Consider the following 21,978-nt stretch of genomic DNA (forward strand, 5'->3'; position numbering starts at 1 on the left):
ATTACTGTTTAATGGAAGAGATGACAAAATAGACTTTGCTAGAAATAATTAAAATTTTAACAGTCTCAGTTCATAAACAATGGCTTTCAACTTTCAAAGAGTCAGACTGTCAAGCCAAGTACAAGGGAATCCACTTTCTTTGATAGCAGCTTTATAGGATAATAATTAATTAAGCCTACAAGTACCAACCAAGTCCCGACTAAATATAAAACACTATCTAGTAGGTAGGTGATGGGGAAGACCAAAAGATTCAGAATGAATCAACCATGAATCCTGCCTTCAGGTTATTTATAATAGGTCAAAAGAAAATCCTGAGGGCAAGATAATCCAGTTTTCTTTTCCCTTTTATAGCAGACACTCCATGATCCCTAACTCTTAGTAATCCTGCCCTTGAGTATGAGCAGGGACTTGTATCTAATTCAAACAATTTGGCAAAGGTGATAGGAGGTAAGTGATTACCTGTATGTGATTATGATTTGTAAGACTGTGGCACTCTTTTTTTTTAACATTTTTTTAAACTGAAGTATGACTAATATACAAAGTTGTATTAAATCCATGTGTATGGCAAAGTGATTCAGCTTTATATATACATTGTTTTTCAAAGTCTTTTCCATTATAGGTCATTACAAGACATTGGATATAGTTCCCTACGCTATATAGTAGGTCCTTGTTGTTTACCTACATATGGTGGTGGTGGCTTAGTGGTGGTTTAGTCACTAAGTCATATCCGACTCTTGCACCCTCATGGACTGTACCTGCCAAGCTTCTCTGTCCATGGGATTCTCCAGGCAAGAATACTGGAGTTGGTTGCCACTTCCTTCTCCAGGGGATCTTCCCGACCCAGGGATCAAACTCGCATCTCCTGCACAGCAGGCAGATTCTTTACCACTAAGCCACCAGGGAAGTTTACGGTAATATTATTACTGAGCAACAGACAACCATATATATCTTCCTTCTTACATGAGTTGAGTTGTCCACATATCATAAGAGGTAAATGCAAGCATTCTAAACATCAGATCACCACTGGCAATATGAAACCCCTAGCTTATACACCAGAATCAGTCACACACTTATACTCTTTGTAAGATTCAAACTCCAATTTGTTGCCAATATTGCCAAAACGGCCAGTAACTTGATTCAACAGATCAAAAACCAAAGATCAGCTGCATATTCTTACTATGTACATTCTCAGAGAGCAAGCAGTTTCCATTTCCTGACTAAATTATCAGAACAAGCCACTAGGCTTATTAAGTACTAAGTATGAGGTATAACTGACAAAATTATAATATTTAAAGTATACAGCATGATGATTTGACACACATAAACACTGTAAAATGATTCTCACCATCAAGTTTAATTAACACATCTGTCACCTCATATATATATATATATATATATATATACATATACATATATACACCCTTTTTTTAATAATCTTCTTTTAAATGACAATTAGCCCCTGATTTGGGCTTCCCTGGTAGCTCAAATGGTAAAGAATCTGCCTGCAATGTGGGAGACCTGGGTTCAATTCCTGGGTTGGGAAGATCCCCTGGAGAAGGGCATGGCAACCCACTCCAGTATTCTTGCCTGGAGAATCCCCATGGACAGAGGAGCCTGGTGAACTATAGTCCATAGGGTTGTAAAGAGTCAGACATGACTGAATGACTAAGCACACACAGCCCCTGTTTGAGGACATCTATTCATCATAAACAAATTAGAGTAAGCCTACATACCATCTGAAGGTTCTTACCATCATTCTCTCAGAAATTCCATCATCACAGGTTCATTGTAGCACAAATATTTTCACAAGAAATTGAAAGGATATATTAGCACAATTTTTTTTCAGGAGCATAAATGTAACTAAAAAAAAAGCAATTAAAAAGATTTATTTTTTATTATTCAACAGTGAGAAAGATACAAAGTACTCGCCTGTCACTGTATTTATTTAATGCTCACTTTTTAAAGAGTAAATTCATTTAGTTACTTGTAAAACACAAAATGTGGGACAAAATATATGCCTAGAATAATGTAGTTTTCTCCTTTGTAAAAGAAGATACACTATGTTATTTTATTTAATTTTTCTGTGTACAGGAAAAGTGAATCAATAACCTATTTCCAAATGGGCAACTAATTAAATTAACTCTTATTGCATATTAAGAGAGTTGTTTTAATTTCCTCTAATTACACACAATAAAAAAGGCTTTTTGTAAATCATTAACAGTTGAAAAGTACTTTCATTGACAATTTAGGTAGATAAAATATTCACGGCTGTGTGAGAAAATCATTCCTGTAATATTAGTAAATGCATAATCACATTTCCAAAACTAAGGAAATAAAAGCAAAATCACTGGAAAGAATATATACTTACTCTAAATAAATCCTGAGAACATGCCCAAGGATAAGTGTACAAAGCATAACCATAACTCGATTATGTGCCAACAGTGCCTGGAGGTATCTCTCTCTGGATGCCGTTTCTGAACATCTGGGTCAGTCCTATGGCTGAAACAACAATGTCCTAAATAGGGCGTGAGAATAAATGAAATGCACAATAATGTAAACCAAAAAATCTCCTGGATACAAAGCGGCACTAAATGTAATAATGTTTAAAATCAGCATAAGCTAAGCTAAGCTAAGTCGCTTCAGTCGTGTCCGACTCTGTGCGACCCCATAGACGGAAACCCACCAGGCTCCCCCGTCCCTGGGATTCTCCGGGCAAGAGTACTGGAGTGGGTTGCCATTTCCTTCTCCAATGCATGAAAGTGAAAAGTGAAAGGGAAGTCGCTCAGTCGTGTCCGACTCTTAGCAACCCCATGGACTACAGCCTACCAGGCTCCTCCATCCATGGGATTTTCCAGACAAGAGTACTGGAGTGGGGTGCCATTGCCTACAGAAGCCCAAAACAAAACAAAAATATTATAAGGCTTTTGGAAAAAATAGAAAAAAAAAAAAGAAGGGTAAATTGAGAATAACCTACAGATCTCTGACAACAGTGAGAGGCTTTATTTTCTCAGGCTCAAAAATCACTGCAGATGGTAACTGTAGCCATGAAATTAAAAGACACTTGCTCCTTGGAAGAAAAGCTATGACAAACCTAGACAAAATATTAAAAAGCAGACACATTACTTTACCAACGAAGGTCCATATAGTCAAAGCTATGGTTTTTCCAGTAGTCATGTGTGGATGTGAGAGCTGAACCATAACAGAGGGCTGAATGCTGAAGAATTGATACTTTTGAAATGTGGTGTTGGAGAAGAACTCTTGAGAGTCCCTTGGGCTGCAAGGAGATCAAACCAGTCAATCCTAAAGGAAATCAATTCTGAATATTCATTGGAAGGACTGATGATGAAGCTGAAGCTCCAATACTTCAGCTACCTGATGTGGAGAGGGGACTCATTAGAAAAGACCTTGATGCTGGGAAAGACTGAAGGCAGAAGAAGGGAACGACAGAGGACGAGATGGTTGGATGGCATAACTGACTCAACGGACATGAGTTTGAGCAAGCTCCAGAAGATGGTGAAGGACAAGAAAGCTTGGTGTGCTGCAGTCCATGGGGTCACAAAGACCTGGACACAACTGAATGACTGAACAACAACAGATCTCTATTCTTGCCTCAGTTAGGGACAAGAGTCACATACTGGTCTCTCACCTGCTACTTCTAGTTATGAATAGTATCTGATGAACCAAATTCATGAGCATCTAGCCCACAGTACAAAACAGAGTAGCTTTGTCCTAAAATGGTTATTCTATCCTATTTGCTAGAATTCATTCAAGAGGCCTCTGGATCACTGCTTTTTTCAGACCTGTAATATGCACCAATAATTGACTTAGTCATTGATCTCTCCTACTAAGACATACAATAATATGACTGGCCAGTCTGCCCTAACCCTACACCCTGACCTGCACTAAGCATCTCACATATGCAACAGAATGTCTTAAATAGGCCCTGTATTACACAAAACTTTACAAACTTTTCTGTAAGAGGTTTACAAACTTTTCCTATAAGATGCCAGATAGTAAATATTTTAGGTTTTGCACGCCATACAGTCTCTGCAAAAGCTATCCAACTTGATGGCGTAAAAGCAGCAATAGAAAATATGTAAATGAATGGGTATGGCTATGTTCCACTAAAATGTTATTTACAAAAAGCAAACTACAGGCTTGGACCACAACCCATAGTTTGCCAACCCCTGATATGAAAACTCAGAGAACCCACACCTCAAATCTTTCTCAGTCTAATAAGAAGCTAAAAAGTATGCCTTTGGTAGAGAAGAGAAGAAAGACTAATATTTTTTATTCTGTCTTTAAAATACCAAAAGCATATCTAGCTCAGACCAAAGGACTTGTGACACGCTCTGAATGAATAAACTAAGACTTTATGGTAGATGACAGATGATGAAGAGTGAAGATGGTCAATAATTTGAACCAATAACAAATGGTTACTGAAAATCATTAGAATCATAGAAATTCTAACCTAAAAATGTTACATTTTTTTCCTGTCAATATTTAACAACACATACCCTCCCCTCTCCTACTTTTTCACTCCTTCCATTGATTACCTTCTGTGATGACAGATAAAACAAGCAGCTGATAGTAATAATAGCTTCCAACTAATCTCCCTGCTTCCAGGAATGAAGTATCTAAAACACAATTCTGTTCTCTTATGATAAATTGCCAGCTTAGTGATGGTTAAGTCTACAGACTCTTGGATCAAAGAGAACTGAGTATAAGTCTAGACCATCATTTACTAGCTGTGTGACCATGGCAAGTTATATAACCTCTCCAAGGTTTCCCTTCTTTATCTACAGAATGGTTATAAAGTAGCAAAAAATTCATAAAGTCATGGTAAGGAGTATATAAGGTAATTCATATAAAGTGTTCATCAAAATACCTGATACATTAAAACCATTCAACAAATGTATATAATATGATTATGGTAACTGGAGGGTTTAAAACAGTCTGCAAATCCTTTGACACTCTTCCCATTGAGATGTAGGATCTATGTGTCCTTCCTTTGAATCAGTCAGCCTTGCTAAGTTGCTTGTAACAATGAGAATGCAACAGAGCTGACAGTGTGATTTCTGAGGCTAGGTCAGAAAAGGCCATACAGCTTTATCTGGTTCTCTTGAAACACTCACTTTAAAGCCACATAAGAAATCCAAGTACCTTGACATTGCCATATTAGAGAGACCCATATAAGCACTCCAATCAACAGATCAGCCTTACACCCACCTGACAATACCTGCTACCAGCATGTGAGTAAGCCATTTTGGTCAACCTTCATGACAGAAACAGGGGAGGAGTAGAATGGAAGGATGTTGGGGAGGCTTTCTACCAGGTCTATTATATTATTTCATTTCCTCTGGAAGATTAGTAGACTTAACAAAGGTCCATGATTGGCACTTCATAAATATTTATTTAAAGAATATTTTATGCATCTTTGTCTCTTTACTAGCTCCTTTTCCTCCTTCTCTCTGGCTCTTTCCTGTCAAAAAAAAAAATGTTGCTACTAATTTTTGTTCACTTAATTCTTTCCACCCCACTACAAAATGTAAGTCATGTAGTCTTTCTTACCCTAAAAAAAATCATTCTCTGTTTCTATACTCCTCAACTTACTGGCGCATTATTTTTTTTTCTTCACTGTCAGACTTCAAGAAAGTAGTATGCTCTACCTATCTTCACTGCTTCTTCACTCACTGATACTTCAGCTCCTTGTAAACTGAATTTTCTCTTATCACTCAGCCATTCTCTCAAATGTCCCAGGTATATTTCTTTTGTTCCCAAATTTAGTGCCCTTCTTCCTCAGTCCTATTTTCCCACGATTTCTTTGCTTCATCTAGTGCTGCTGAAGGTTCATGCCTTTGGAAACACTTCTCTTTGTCTTGATGATACTTCTGCTTCTCTGATTGCTTTGTTGTGTCTTTTTTGGTTTTTTTTTGTTTGTTTTTTGTTTTACTGAACTCTCCTTTACCTTCCCTGATCTCTTCAAATGCAGACAGTCTCCAAGGTTCTACCTATACCATACTTCCTTATCTTTTCTAGCTCTCAACCTCACCTGTCATAATATGCTAGATGTTTCCCAAATCACAAGTCCTTACCTCTGTTCTGTTTTCCAGTCATTAATTTGTAACTGCTAGCTGAATATTTTCACCTGTATGTTCTCTCAAAGCCAATATATCAAAAACTGTCCATATTATTTAAATGCTTTCTTCTCTGTAATCACTCTCTTTTTCAGTTTAACTTGATTGAGGCTTTTGATAGCTAGGTCGAAGATCTATCATGGTAAATGTCATACTGCACTTGAAAATATGAGGGTATTTCAAATATCTTTTGATATTGATTTCTAACATAATTCCACAGTGATAAGAGAACAGACTCTGTAGGATTTCAATAACTTTAGACCATGAGATGCTTGCACCTTCTTTTATGCTTTTGGATATGTTACAGTGTCTCCTAGTTTACAGTCCATGGACACTTGAATAGAATTTGTATCCTGTTGTGTGAAAACTGTATAAATCTTAATGATATTGAATTGGTTCACAGTGCTTTTCAGGTCTACTATATCCTGAAAGTGAGTGAAAATGAAAGCCACTCAGTCATGTCCAACTCTTTGCGACCCCATGGACTTAGTCCATGGAATTCTCCAGGCCAGAATACTGGAGTGGGTAGACTTTCCCTTCTCCAAGGGATCTTTACTTCTCTGTACATTCATTCTATTAATTTTGGAGAGTTTGATATTGAAACTCTAACTAAAAATCTTATTTATCTACTTAAAAATTGTAACATATAGTAGAACTATATGTAACCTTACTGTGTATTTTCCAAGTTTCCTTTAAATGTGTTACCATACTTTTATAATTAAAAAAAAATTTTTTTAAGCTGTCCATATACTCTTCCCTGCCCACCTTCTGGTCTGTGCTAAACTCTGAATGATGTTACCATTCTCTTAGTCATATAGATTCAAAGCTTATGAGAGTCTTTGACTTCTCCCTTTGTTTACTCACCATAGCTTCAGTTTTCCCTACTGGAACTGCTCAGAGAAACTGTCAGCTCTGTAAAGGACAGGACCATAGTATGCTTATTTTTCCTGTTTCCAGTTCCTAGAATAATATCTGGTAGATACATAGCAGGTGGTGTTGATCTAATGGATGACTGATTTTCTTATTGATTTTATCTGTGTAATACCCCTGTGATTGGTATTATTTTTTTAACTTTAATTATCACTGTTTTTATTCTAGTTCAGGTCTCTGTCATCTTTGATTTGGTCTCCTGTAATGATCTCTTAATTACTTTGTCTCCTTTTTTGCAATTTACTGTATATATTATTTTATATATACTTTCTAAACTACAGACCTAGTTATATCATCACACTCCTTAAAAACTTTAGTGACTCATTTCCAAACCTAATAAAAGTTGCCCAGTTTGATTTTCAAGTTCTTCCATGATTTAACCTTAAATAATCTTTCAACCTTTATGTTCTTTTCTTCTTTATTTTTTAAGTAAATAAAAAAGTCAGAATCATATAGTATTACAAAAGAGAAAGGAAGAGACAGAGAAAGAAAGAAAGAGGGAGGGGAGGAGGGGCGAAGGAAGGAAAGAAATCAAGGAAAAAGTATACCATCCTAGCCATAGCAAAAAAGGAGGAGGTTTCTTGGAGACTGAAAGAATGATAAAAAGAGAGGGGGAGGCAAAAGACAGCATTTATGCCAGCTATTTACTTAGACAAACTTAGTACCGTTTTAATTTAGATACAAAGAGACATATTCTCATATTCTGGCTCTTTAAAAAAGTTCTTCCAGATGGTCTCACCTCCCTAGAGTGACAGCACCCAGTGTAGCCTTACACATATTGGGAATTCAATTAAACACTACTGACCATCTGATTGAGAATTCGCAGTCTGGAGTAGCTGACTCAATACAAACATATGGCTTAGTCTCCATCAAAGGAAAAATCAAGTCACTGTATTCACTTCTCCAATGCTGCATCTCCTTTGCAATGTGGGAGAAAACAGAAGTGAACTAATAAAAATAGACCATGTAAAGAAGATTAGGGAACAAACTATAGAATACAAAATTTCTCTAATTTTATCATAAAATCAGTATTCTTCAGCTAATCAACACTGAAATATTTCCTAATTCAATTAAATCAATGCTTACTGAGTACTACTTCAGAATATTTAAAATGAAGAAGGCACAATCAGAGCTCACGCTGCAAAAAGAGAAGCACAGGAATGATTATAATGTGAGGTTGAATGATTAAGTATGGAAAGTGAAAAAAAGGGAAGAAAACAATATTAAAACATTTTAACCATATAAAGAACCATATGAAATATTCACAGATAGCAAAACAAAGGTTCAGACAGGATAAAAACATTTATCAAGGTCATATAGCAAGTATACAGTAGAGTATAGATTCAAATTCAGGACTGTGCTTGCATGGTAAGTCACTTCAGTTGTGTCCGACTCTCTGCAACCCTATGGCCTGTAGCCCGCCAGGCTCCTATGTCCATGGGATTCTCCAGACAAGAATGCTGGAGAGGGTTGCCATGCCCCCCTCCAGGGGATCTTTCCAACCCAGGGATTGAACCAGCATCTCTTACATCTCCTGCATCGGCAAGTGGGTTCTTCACCACTTGTGCCACCTGAGAAGCCACTAAATTCAGCACTACCTGACCCCAAAATTCAATCTCTCCCAAAGGACAGATAAATCATCTCTGGTTGGCTAGTTGGATGGAGGTTTGGAGGCTGGTAGAGAGAAACAAGGAACAAGTTTCTTAGGAAGGCAGCTGTTTCAGGTAGCACCTGGAAAGATACAAACAATTTTGAAAAGCTAAGATGTTAAGGAAGGAGAACAATTCCAGGGTAGAGAGAAACAAGAAACAAGTTTCTTAGGAAGGCAGCTGTTTCAGGTAGCACCTGGAAAGATACAAACAATTTTGAAAAGCTAAGATGTTAAGGAAGGAGAACAATTCCAGGGTAGAGAGAAACAAGAAACAAGTTTCTTAGGAAGGCAGCTGTTTCAGGTAGCACCTGGAAAGATACAAACAATTTTGAAAAGCTAAGATGTTAAGGAAGGAGAACAATTCCAGGGGAAACAGATAAGGCACAGAAATAGGGTCAATATTTGGAGAATGTATTTACTTAGTTACTTGGTTCAGATAATCTACAGCACAAACTCTTTACAAATAAATATTAAATTGGATACACATTTTCAGGGCCAAATATTGAGGTTAAGTGATTATGACATTGATCCAGTCAAAAGTCTAAACTAGGATCTCAGCAGTTAAAAAGGAGAGAGGAGACTGATTTGAGAGGCAATATGCAAAATTACTCTATATTTACTCCACATTTAAGGGAGGAAAAGGCAGGGAAGTTCAATAAATGAGCTTGAATTAGGAAGGGAAAACTATCCCTGTCCTACCCCTCTTTACCCTCATAGGCAAACTGGCCCACAGGCAATACCTATCCCACCCGCTGTTTTTATAAATAAAATTCTATTGGAACACAGCCATGTCCAGTCATTCATGAATCATTAATGACTGCTTTCACCTTACAACAGCAAAAAACCATACAGTCAATTAAAATCTAAAGCATTAACTTTCTAGCTCTAGCCCCATACCTTATAATCCACTGTTCCAACTCTTTCAGCAGTTTGTTCTGATCTAAATATGAAGCGTATAAAGCTATTTCTTAATTGATCAATTTCTAAGATTATCATTTTAATTCATATCACAGTAGAAATACATATTTAAAACAGTAATCATAAGGCAGTTCTATTTCCAGTTTTTTAGGGAATCTCCACACTGTTCTCCATAGTGGCTAAACATCACTATGATTTTCTTCATTATTGAACCTAACGATGAAATGTGACTGTTTTCATACTGCTAAGTCACTTCAGTCGTGCCCAACTCTTTGTGTATCCTGCATTGGCAGGTGGTTTCTTAATCACTATCACCACCTGGGAAGTCCAGTTGTTTTCATATTCATAAAAATGTCTTTCTGAAGTTAGTAATTATCACTTCCATCATTTACCTATCACTATTTTATTCCAAATCCAACACGTTTGTCAACTGTCAATTTTTTTTTCAAATGTTCAAACATACCAAATACTTCATTGTTCCTCTCAAAAGCTTCCACAGTCCTCCATCCTTTTTTCCAATCTAGACCAGTTGCTCTCTAAGCCAAATGAACAGTTATTTTCATAGAACCTCTTTTCTTTGCCCTCCTATATTGAATTCTTTGTTTTCTTCATTCTGTGTCTTTTTCTTTATTGATTTCCTTCTTTGTTTTATGCAAGCTAAACCTTCAGAAGCTTTCTATGAAAGGACACATAAGACATAAATGCTTTAATCCTTCTATGTCTCAGCACTTCTTTATTCTACCCTCATATCTAATCAATAGTTCGGCTGAATAAAGAAACAAAGCTGAAAATTATTTTCCCTCATAATTCTAAAAGCTTTGCACCCTTGTCTTTTACAATCCACTGTTGCTCTTAAAAGTCTGATGTTATTCTGATTTCTATTCTTCTCTATGTGACTTCCTTCTGTTTTCATTTTACTTTATATATCCTCCACAAAGCTTCCAGGATTTTACTTTAATCCATGATGTCCTTAAATTTTAGCATGATGTAGCTTCATAGTCTTTTCTCATTAATTATGCTAGAAACTTGGCGGGTGGGGGAGCGCTTTTCAGACTAGAGACTTTAATCCTCCAGTATGAGGAAATTTTCTTGTAATATTTCTTTGATAATTTCCTTCAGGCCTTATTTTTGTTCTCTATTTGTATCATTATCCATGGCCACAATAATGATGCCTAACAAAGCATCCTAAATTTCAGTGGCTTAAAATAATAACCATTTATAATCGTTCTGGATTCTACCAGTCAGCTAAGCAGTGCCACTGATCTTGGTTGGGTTTGTTTAGACAGTTCTTTCTGGTCTTGGCTGGGCAAGAAATTTTGTGGTGGCCTGGCCATTAGCGGAATTAAAATGGCATTGCTAAGATTAGGTCTGTTCCATGAGCCTCATCCTCTAGCAGGGCAGCTCAGGCAGTTCTCATGATAATCACAGAGGTTTTAGACAGGAAGCAGAAATGTATTTTAAGCTTCCATATCAAATTTTCTACTCCTCATTGACCAAATTAAGTCACAGAATCAAGTACAAAGCAAGTATCAGAGAGTACAACCAAAGAGCTTGGATACATGGATTCATATATGGAATTCCTATTAGTTAGATCTCAAGTATGCTGGATTGATCTTCTAATTTTCTATCCTCCTGGCCTCCAATGTCTAGCACAGTACTTCAGTAAATATTTTGATGACTTTAATAACTTGGAACTCAGTCCATCTACATGTATGTTCTCTGTAATCCAAGCTATAGGCTTTTGGTTCATGTTTTTTTCAGTGATCATGTAATGAGCTCTTAAAACCCATAAATGGCTATTATAGAAACAGGCAACAGCCTCGAAGGTGACTACAAAAAGAAGATATTAAATGTCAGGTCTCCAGAGTTAGACAGGGGAAGGCCTTTTAAAGGCTGCTCTGATGTACAGAGTCAAACCATATTGTTCCCCCTGGGGGGCAGGAAGCAACAGATGATTAAGATTGGTCAGCATGGGTTGGAAAGAAGACTGTGTAGAGATCCAAGTCCAGAAAACAAGAAATTAAAGTCTCCCCCATTTTCCATGGTGAAAAACAAGCCAAGAAGTCTGGGAACCAAATGGGGGCAACAGTGTCTGAGGTGTCAAACGTCAGGAAGGAGTAAAGGACCTGCAAGCCAGTATATTACAGCATTGTTGGGAAAAAGGGCAAAGTCTCAATGGTGAAGGCAAAGAGCCTGGGAACATAGTAGGTCAAAGAACAGAAGACAGAGTGAGTTGGAGCCTAAGGCAGGTTTCACTTGATGGTTAACTATTTGCCACAAGGCTTAGAATATGAGTGAAGTATTTTTCAACTGGATTTCTCAACCTTGGCATTACTGACATTTTGGGCCATTTAAGTCTTTGTTGGGGGTGGGGCACAGCTGAACTTTGCACTGTGGGATTGCTGCATCCTTAGCCTATGTCCACTAGATGCCAAAAAAATGCCTTCAGACATTGCTGAGTGCCCCCCCCCCTCCCCGCCCCGGGCACAAAATCACTCCTGGTTGAGAACAAATGTTTTACCTGGTTGAATCAAGTGGCTACTTTTGACTAAAGAAAGGGTGAGGGGAAACAGTGATTATAAGTGACCGTATTAAGACACTTTCTCCTTGGAATAAAAGCAATGACAAACCTAGACAGTATATTCAAAGCAGAAACATCACTTTGCTGACAAAGGTCTGTACAGTCAAAGCCATGGTTTTTCCATTAGTCACGTATGGATGTGAGAGCTGGACCGTAAAGAAGCCAAAGCTGAGAACCGAAGAATTGATGCTTATAAACTGTGGTTCTGGGGAAGACTCTTGACAGTCTCTTGGACAGCAAGGAGATCAAACCAGTCAATCCTAAAGGAAATCAACCCTGAATATTCATTGGAAGGACTAATGCTGAAGATGAAGCTCAAGAACATTGGAGCTGATGTGAAGAGCTGACTCATCAGAAAAGACACTGATGCTAGGAAATATTTAAGGCAGAAGGAGAAGGGGGAGACAGAGGATGAAATGGTTGGATGGCATTATCAACTCAATGGACATACGTTTGAGGAAACTTGGAGAGATGGTTAAGGACAGAGAAGCCTGGTGTGGGCAGTCCATTGGGTTGCAAAGAGTCATACACAACTGAATGACTAAACAACAATAAATGTAAATGTTACATCTTTTTGTGTGAATTCCAAAAGGAACCAGGACCAAAGGTAACCTAAGATGAACACAGACCAAGAAGCAGCCTTGTATTTGCAAGTGCATGGAAATGTGAATGATTTTAAATTATAGTGAAGAAACAGTGTTTGGAGAAAGAAGATTGGAGTTGACATAATCAATAGCTTACAACTTAATATATAAGACAGATATGTAAATAAATTATTCATAGTTAGACTGATTACAATAAGATTATCCCTATTTTATAGATCAAAAAAAGAATTCCTTCCTCAGAATTGACAGAAATAACAGTCCCCAAATAAAAGTATATAGAATGAATGAATGAGTAAATAACCAAGCAGATGGATAAATGAGAAACAAAACAGCAAACTAGTAAAGCTCTTTGGGGGTCTTAGGCAAGGTGGTACATCATGTAAATGAGAGCTTCATTATTCTACTACATATCTTCATTTTCCTTAAATGTCATTCTCACTATAAATGCTAATTGGTTTAGCATATATAATAAATTAATCTGGTGGTAGAAGAATTCTGTAATAATCCATGCTGAAAAATCTTTGCTTCTCAGCTTTGCAGATAATTAAACTTCTAAAATAGATTGAGCCCATTAGTCTGTGCGTAGACTAGATTGATACCGGACTAGAGTACACCATACAGCCTCTCCAGATGTTTACAGCCAGTTGTCCATCTGATTGGTCAGTCTTTGTGCATTATTGGTTGTTAAACAGTTTTAATGTCATGTTGGATTGGCACAGTCTCTGAATTTTAGAGCAACAGGCAGAGTTTCCAAGAAAAGAGATAACTGTACTACATTCTTTCTACCTCTAAAACTATAAAATACTAGTTATCAACTGAAATAGCACAACAGATCCAGAGTTAGACTGATTCAGCCTCTGTAACACCTTGTTAACTCATGATGACCGTTCATATTTCAGTTGCCTTGAAATATCTGATGCTACGGCTGAGATTATCTCTGTTCTTCATGAGATGGAGTCATATAAAGCTGGGTTTGAACCTGAGTACCATCAGGGTCTATGTGACTGTGACTAAGATGTTTAACTTCTTTTAAGGCAGAAGTGTATATGGGACTCTAAACACATGAAAATGAGGATAATAATATCTCATAGGTTTACTGTAAGAACTATTAAGGAAATGATAAATCTATGACTAGCACATGCTAGGTGCTCAATGAATAAAAGCCTATTTTTTAATATAAATTTACTGACCACACTATCTTACAACTCTTTCCTCTTGGCTTCACCTTCTTTATATTGTTCCTCTTTATCAACTTGTCATTCATTCTTTCCTTTATTCAAAGTTATGAAGAGTATACACTTGCCACTGCCTCTCCTAAAATGTCTTCAGATATCTCTGGAATTCATAGTGAAAAGTAGAAGTTAAGGTTCCAAACTGGTCTCCACCCTTAAAAATAAAACTGCTTGCTTTTATTGTAAAGTGCCCCCTCCACCATCTCTGATAATTTTCCAGCATTGAGTAAAGAATATTTCTGGCTTTTAAGTCAAGCAGTAATGGATTTCAAATCCAATTGTGTTTCTCACTTAGTCAAGTTACTTGGTCTAGTTACTAAATTTCTGAGTCTCAATGTCCCATAAACTAACACATTTATGCCAATCAGCACAGTGCCTACAAAATAATAGGTACTCTAGCAAGTGATTTTGGAGAAGGCAATGGCACCCCACTCCAGTACTCTTGCCTGGCAAATCCCATGGACGGAGGAGCCTGGTGGGCTGCAGTCCATGGGGTCACAAAGAGTCGAACACGACTGAGCGACTTCACTTTCACTTTTCACCTTCATGCACTGGAGAAGGAAATGGCAACCCACTCCAGTGTTCTTGCCTGGAGAATCCCAGGGATGGGGGAGCCTGGTGGGCTGCCGTCTATGGGGTCACACAGAGTCAGACACGACTGAAGTGACTTAGCAGCAGCAGCAGCAAGTGATTTAGTTTTTCTCTGCACTGAGGTTGCTAACCAAACCTATGTTCTCAGTCAACAATTTCTCTCAAAGATACAATCCATAAGGATATAAAGTCTAAACTATGTGTCATTATCATGCCCTGTTCCACAACTATTCACTCATTTACTTATTCAACAATTTTCTAAATGCCTTGTGGTTCTAGGAATAAAACAATATTTATATAGCACTTTAAAAGATAACTAAGCCAAGGTTTCAGGACTGAAGCAGCTCAGGGTCTAGTGGGAAGGCAAATATGCAAACCAACAATTACAATGCAGTATTCTAAGTGCTAAAAATAGAGATGTGTACAAGGTGCCCAGATGCATAAAAGAGAGATCAGGCAAAGCTTCCCAGAAGAGATGATTATGCTGGAATTGAGTCTAGGAGGATGAACAGGGCTTCGCTGAGCACAAAAGGGAAAGATGGGTATTCCAGGGAGAATAACAATGGAAAGTGCATGATGCCTGCTGACAACGCCAAGTACAGGAATCAGATATGATTGGAAGATGCTATTGCAGAGGACTGGTGGAAAATGAGGCAGGTTGGAAGGAGCCAAATCACAAAAAGTCTCAAACAATATGCCAGAGAGTTTAGACTTTATTCTTTAAGCAACGGAGAATCATTGATTTCTAAGTCAGAGAATAACATGTTTTAAAACAATTCCTCTAATGGCAGAGGAAGGAAAGCGGAGGGAGGGCTGACACTGAAAGTGGTGATAACAAATGGATGCAAGCAGAAAGAGAAAGGGTCAAGGATGGCTCTAGGGTTTCTAGTTTAGACAAATGGTGCATGGTGGTTCCACTGACAACAAGGACCCAGACGTGGCAGAGCAGAACTGTGGGTAAAGATAATGAAATTTTGGAGTTTCATACCTCTATTGAGGAGGAGATGTTCAAAACATCATTGGGAACAACACGTCTGAAGTACAATAGAGAGGACTAAAATAGAGATTTATGATTTATGATCGATATTTGTGAGAAATAATTTTTAAAATCAAGGTACATGATTTTTAAAAGAAATGTAATTTGTTTAGGCCTCTCTAGGCTTCAAATAAAAAGATTATAAATTAAAAACTTTAAATTACTGTCTATTCCACATATATTAAATTTTAACATAAAAAACATAAAAAGACATCAACATATTAATGAAAACAATAAACTCTTACCAAAGATAAGTATTTTATATTAATTTACTTATCACTTTTTTAAGCAGTCTTCTAATAAAGACATTCTCCTTACCTATAAAGTTAATATAGCTCTAAAATAATGTTTTCATGGCAAAAAAAATAAAGCATGCTTCATCTTCTGAATAATCAAGTATGTTTAATTTCCTGAGTAAATATTACTCATACTTGACACTGAACAGAGTCCAAATTCACTGAAGGAGCTAAGAAATTTCTAAAATCCTAGCAGCAATAAGCCTCACCCAGAGAATATAGTCAAGAGCTTATTATAAAGAACTAAAAGTCAGTGTCACACCAAAATTTTAAGTAACACCGTGCAACCCTCTACTTAATAAATTATTTCAAAATCAGGTCACAATTGACACTATCTCAGGCAGACGGGAGAGAGCAGATAAGCAGAGAAAATTTCCTTTTCTCTACTGAAGCATGTCCACCAACTGTCATATCTGGAAAATAGCCAAAATGAGCACTTTGTTTGCAAAAAACCAGGAGACTCGAAATATTGGCAAAATGTGTGGTTATAAAATATGGAATTGTAGAGAATTCTATTAAGAGTCTCATTTATGGATATTTGGAAACATTTCTAAGACATAGATTACAAGCATAAGTCCATCCATGTAACAAGCTCTAAAAGCCAAAGGTAGAGCCCCATGAATCCCTGGGGATAATCTTTACCCTTTTCTTTCAGACTATGGACATCTAGCCAGGGTTAAGGTCCCCTTATACACTTCCAAGCCAGATACCTGCCTCATAGGTGTCTACCTGAATTAGCTACATGAATTACCTTGGGAAACCATGGTCAAACTATGTCTCTTTCTCTTAACCTTCTTTTCCTTATGTTTCTTAATCCTTCTATTCTTTCTTTGTCATGGAGCATTTTCTAGTTTCCTTACTACAGGGTTTACCAGAGAAAGCTGACACAGCTGAGAGTTTGCTGGAAAAAAACAGCTGAACCATTAACAAGGCAGAGAGAAAAGAGGAAGGAAAAACAGAAATGTTAACAACTGAGAGGAAAAGCCTGGACTTTGTTCAAATTTGTGTAAACTTATAACTCTAGATTAATGTTCTCAATTCAGATCAGGGGCCATGGGCAACTAAGAGTCACAAGGGTTTTCTAAATGGACTTCTCACTGACTTAAATACATTTTAGCACAGGGAACTCTGCTCAATGTCATGTGACAGCCTGGATGGGAGGGGAGTTTGGGGGAGAATGGATACATGTATATGTATGGCTGAGTCCCTTTTTTATCCACCTGAAACTATCACAACATTGTTAATCAGCTATACTCCAATACAAAATAAAAAGTTTAAAAAAATAAGATACATATTTTAAAATGTAATACTAGGAGCCAGGATAATGTTCACAGCTAACAACCAGGGAAAAGAGAATGACAGACGATCATTTTGAGAACCTTTACTATTAGAAACTCCCTGGAAGTTATAACATTGCTACTAACACCACTGTCATCTTAGACAAGATAACAAGCCCAATTGTGTCACACAGTATTCTGGCTCTTTAAGTAAGTGAGGGACAAATAACAGAGAGCAAATGGGAAAGATAAAGTGAAGAAAGACTTCTGGTTTGGATGTATTCCCTCAAGAAGTTCACAAAATAGTCAAGGTAATAAATTATTTTCTGCATAACCTTTTTCTGAGATCTTGTCCCCTTTCTCCCACTCCCAAGCATGAGGTTGAGCCCGAAGAGATCCAGCAGACTCTAGTATATACTATATGCTCCTGTCCCACTGATCTTTGCTGCCTTGACTCCTGGTCTTTCCAGCTCCTGGCAGCTCAACTTCTTGATTCTAAGAGTTCCATACAGTTGTATAAATTCCTATTTCCATGTAAAGAGCAAGCAAGCAAGACTTCTGAGGAAGGTTACATTAGATATGGATCTTATAGTCTTTTCCTCAACTACTTTCTGTCAGAGAAACAATATATGGATTACATTGCTGACAAAATAATTTCAATCCCAGATTCAAAAGTTTTGGAAGGATTCTGAAGGGAATCAGGAAGAAGTTGGATAGCTAATCTGTGTAGTCACACATTCTGCTAACGTATGTCACAAAGTTCAAGAACCATTTCTATGGAAGCCCAAAGATTCCATAAAAATAGAAATCCAAGATACAAAATACTATGAAAAGGTAATATGGTATTAGAGATGTACTGATGATAAGAAAAGATAAGAAAAGAGTAGGAGTGATGATCTCTTCAGATTGCTATAATGTGTATTATCTTCCACTTTAAGTATGTTGTTTAAATCCAGACTTGTTTGGTTCTGTTATTTGGTAGTAAAACCAAAATTCTAATCATCTTTCCATTAAACTTGTTTTCCCAGACCTAGAAAAGGAGGGCAGTAATTGATAACACTGCCTGCTGCTTAGTTTTTCTTGGATTTGGCATGAAAAGCTGAATGGTCTTTTAAAGTACAGACTATAACTGCAGTAAATTATTTCTGAAGTTTTCCGAACTCTCTCTTCCCACTTTTAACAAATAAAGAGAGTATTTTTCAGCTATATCAAATGCTTATTAAAGAGCTTCCTGGAAGTTTCTTTGCTTAGATTTGTTTCAAGGAATTATGGAATCCTGGTAATATTTAAAGTCTGGGAGATTCCCAGTACTAATTACCTACTGTCTTGGTTCATTTGCATCAATAATCATTTTTAGAAGAACTGTACAGATTTACCATATTTTTTAATATGTTTGGTCAATTTTCTAACATAATATTTTGTGACATCTTAAAAATCATAATGAGAAATATCATGTAACAAGAAAAACCTACTTGCTGAAATCCTTATGTCTATCAAATTCTGCAAACTCAACTCCCTCAGCAAATGACAGTTACTATCTCAGTGCTTTTATAACTCTTTTTTTCTGCATTATCATCATCTTACTGAAATTCCTGAGAATGCACTTTGCTGACAATTATGATAGAGACTTTCAGCTAAACAGAGCAAAAAATACATAAAGATTTTCTGTCTCCTAGTCAATCTGGACGCCTACTACATATCCACAACAATACACATGAAAGAAGAGCTCATAAAAAATGCAAAGCACTGACCAGCTGATCAAATTACATCATCTATCCTCCAAAATACAAGGAGAAATAGTGTCCAGGAAACACAGTACTCAAGCTTTAGTCATAATCTCCAAGTTACCTAGAATTCTTACATGCCCACAGCCTGATTTTCTTCCAACACAAGGCTACAGACACTGCTGACTTGGAGAGATTAGCAGTAGTAGTAGTAGAAGCAGCAGCAGCAGCAACAACATTAATAGTATCATCATCATTGATTTTTTTAAAAAGAGCATTATGTTATTCTCCTCTTCCACTTCCTCTTCCACTCTCCTCTTTTTCTTCCTCATCATTTCCCTTCTCTTCTGGAACAATTTAGTCCCTAGAGCCATTAAGTAAGGCAGAGAAAAGTAGGCATCTAGATCAGAAGAAAGAGGGAAGTTGCAGTGGCCTACAGTGAAGCAACAGAGCCCAAGCCAGGGGAGAAGCATGTTCATATTGGGGACAGCTGACTGTGGGGTGTCAGAGCTTAAGCAAGCTGAAGGAGGGTATCCCCAAGGAGGAGTGGATAATGTGAGAGGGTCAGAGACCAAATAGGATGAAAAATGTGTCCTTGTGGCAATGGCAGAGGGAAACATCCTGATGCAGGGTGTCAGAGTCCAGAGTGAAGACTATATTCATATACAAGGGTCACACTCAGTGCAGGGGGATTAAGCCCTAAGAAGAATAAAAAAGTTATCTTTCTGTAGAGGCCAACTGGCAGGAGTCAGAGCCTGAAAAGGACAAGAGGCTTTCTGTGTAAAAGGTAGTCTAAAATGGGTGGCAGAGCCTATGCAGGGCAAGGAAGACAATGACACTGGAAGGGTATCACAATAGAGAAGAGGACTGGTTACATACAGAGAGTTTATCAAATACGTATACATATTAAAGAAACACGAGGCCAAAGTTTTCACTATCTGAAAATGGAAGTTATAAACACAGGAAGGGAGACTCTAAAATGAATCCTGCCTGTGGAGCTGGACTAGAATTAGACATATCATTGTAAACTCATTGATTACGATAAATATATAGATGAAAATGTGTGTATCTTTGTATGTGAATTTTTTCTTACTCCTTTGCTGAGATAATCTGAGACAGGAGACACTCCAAAAGCAATGAGCATACCTAGCACCCAAAATCTATCTTCTAATTACCTCTGTCGTTCTATTTTACTTCACTTTATTGCACTTTGCAGACACTAGAATTTTTACAAATTGAAGACATGTGACAGCCCTGTATCAAGCAAGTCTATCAGTGCCATTTTTCCAACAGCACTGGCTCAATTCATGTCTTTGTGTCACAATTCGATAATTCTTATAATATTTCAAACATTATTATATTTCTTATGGTGATCTGTGATCAATGAATTCTGAAGTTACTACTGAAAATGTTTTGAGGTGCCATGAACCATGCAACAAACTCAACAGATAAATCTTGTGTATGTTCTGACTGCTTCACTGACTGGCCATTCCCATCTCTCCCTCTCCTTGGGTCTCCCTATTCTCTGAGACACAACAATCTTGAAATTAGGCCAACCAATAACACTAGAATGGCTCTAAGTGTTCAAGTGAAATGAAGAGTCACACATCTCTTATTTTATTTTTTTTAATTTTTTTCCAAAGGAGCATTTTTTAAAATTTTTTTATTTTTTATTTTATTTATTTTTTTTACTTTACAATATTGTATTGGTTTTGCCATACATCAACCCATGTATCCGCCACAGGAGTACATGTGTTCCCCATCCTGAACCCCCCTCCCACATCCCTCCCCATACCATCCCTCTGGGTCATCTCAGTGCACCAGCCCCAACCTCCTGTATCCTGCATCGAACCTGGACTGGCGATGATTAAGTTTAGTGAAAAGCTTCAGTTCAGCTCAGTTCAGTCACTGAGTCATGTCCGGCTCTTTGCGACCCCATGAATTGCAGCATGTCAGGCCTCCCTGTCCATCACCAACTCCCAGAGTTTACTCAAACTCACATCCATCGAGTTAGTGATGCCATCCAGCCATCTCATCCTCTGTTGTCCCATTTTCCTCCTGCCCCCAATCCCTCCCAGCATCAGAGTCTTTTCCAATGAGTCAACTCTTCACATGAGGTGGCCAAAGTACCGTAGTTTCAGCTTTAGCACCATTCCTTCCAAAGAACACCCAGGGCTGATCTTCTTTAGAATGGACTGGTTGGATCTCCTTGCAGTCCAAGGGACTCTTAAGACTCTTCTCCAACAACACAGTTCAAAAGCATCAATTCTTTGGCACTCACCTTTCTTCACAGTCCAACTCTCATATCCATACATGACCACTGGAAAAACCATAGCCTTGACTAGACGAACCTTTGTTGGCAAAGTAATGTCTCTGCTTTTCAATATGCTATCTAGGTTGGTCATAGCTTTCCTTCCAAGGAGTAAGCGTCTTCTAATTTCATGGCTGCAGTCACCATCTGCAGTGATTTTGGAGCCCCCCAATATAAACTCTGACACTGTTTCCATTGTTTTCCCATCTATTTCCCATGAAGTGATGGGACCAGGTGCCATGATCTTCGTTCTCTGAATGTTGAGCTTTAAGCCAACTTTTTCACTCTCCTCTTTCACTTTCATCAAGAGGCTTTTTAGTTCCTCTTCACTTTCTGCCATAAGGGTGGTGTCATCTGCAAATCTGAGGTTATTGATATTTCTCCCAGCAATCTTGATTCCAGCCTGTGCTTCATCCAGCCCAGCATTTCTCATGATGTACTATGACTTGACATACTCCTTTTCCTATTTGGAACCAGTCTGTTGCTCCATGTCCAGTTCTAACTGTTGCTTCCTAACCTGCATATAGGTTTCTCAAGAGGCAGGTCAGGTGGTCTGGTATTCCCATCTCTTGAAGAATTGTCCACAGTTTATTGTGATCCACACAGTCAAAGGCTTTGGCATAGTCAATAAAGCAGAAATAGATGTTTTTCTGGAACTCTCTTGCTTTTGCCATGATCCAGCAGATGTT

At 37.6% G+C, this 21,978-nt stretch overlaps 1 protein-coding gene and 1 long non-coding RNA gene across 6 annotated transcripts in view; both read right to left on the bottom strand.

Moving 5' to 3' along the window:
• Nucleotides 1–6,730, bottom strand: part of LOC132345378 (uncharacterized) — a 30,100-nt gene extending 23,370 nt beyond the window's left edge. The window contains exons 1-2 of one of the 2 annotated variants that reach the window (XR_009494731.1): nt 2,369–6,730; nt 1,751–1,860 (exon numbers count right to left, since the gene is read on the bottom strand). This is a non-coding gene — a long non-coding RNA (uncharacterized lncRNA). The remainder of the gene's footprint in view (nt 1–1,750; nt 1,861–2,368) is intronic. The other variant, XR_009494730.1, reaches the window with a different exon arrangement.
• The window catches only part of ANKS1B (ankyrin repeat and sterile alpha motif domain containing 1B), a 1,158,555-nt gene that overhangs the window by 1,115,686 nt on the left and 20,891 nt on the right, over nt 1–21,978 (bottom strand). The window lies entirely within an intron of this gene.

The sequence above is a fragment of the Bos taurus genome, chromosome 5 (assembly GCF_002263795.3).
Source record: "Bos taurus isolate L1 Dominette 01449 registration number 42190680 breed Hereford chromosome 5, ARS-UCD2.0, whole genome shotgun sequence".
NCBI classification, from domain to species: Eukaryota; Metazoa; Chordata; class Mammalia; order Artiodactyla; family Bovidae; genus Bos; species Bos taurus.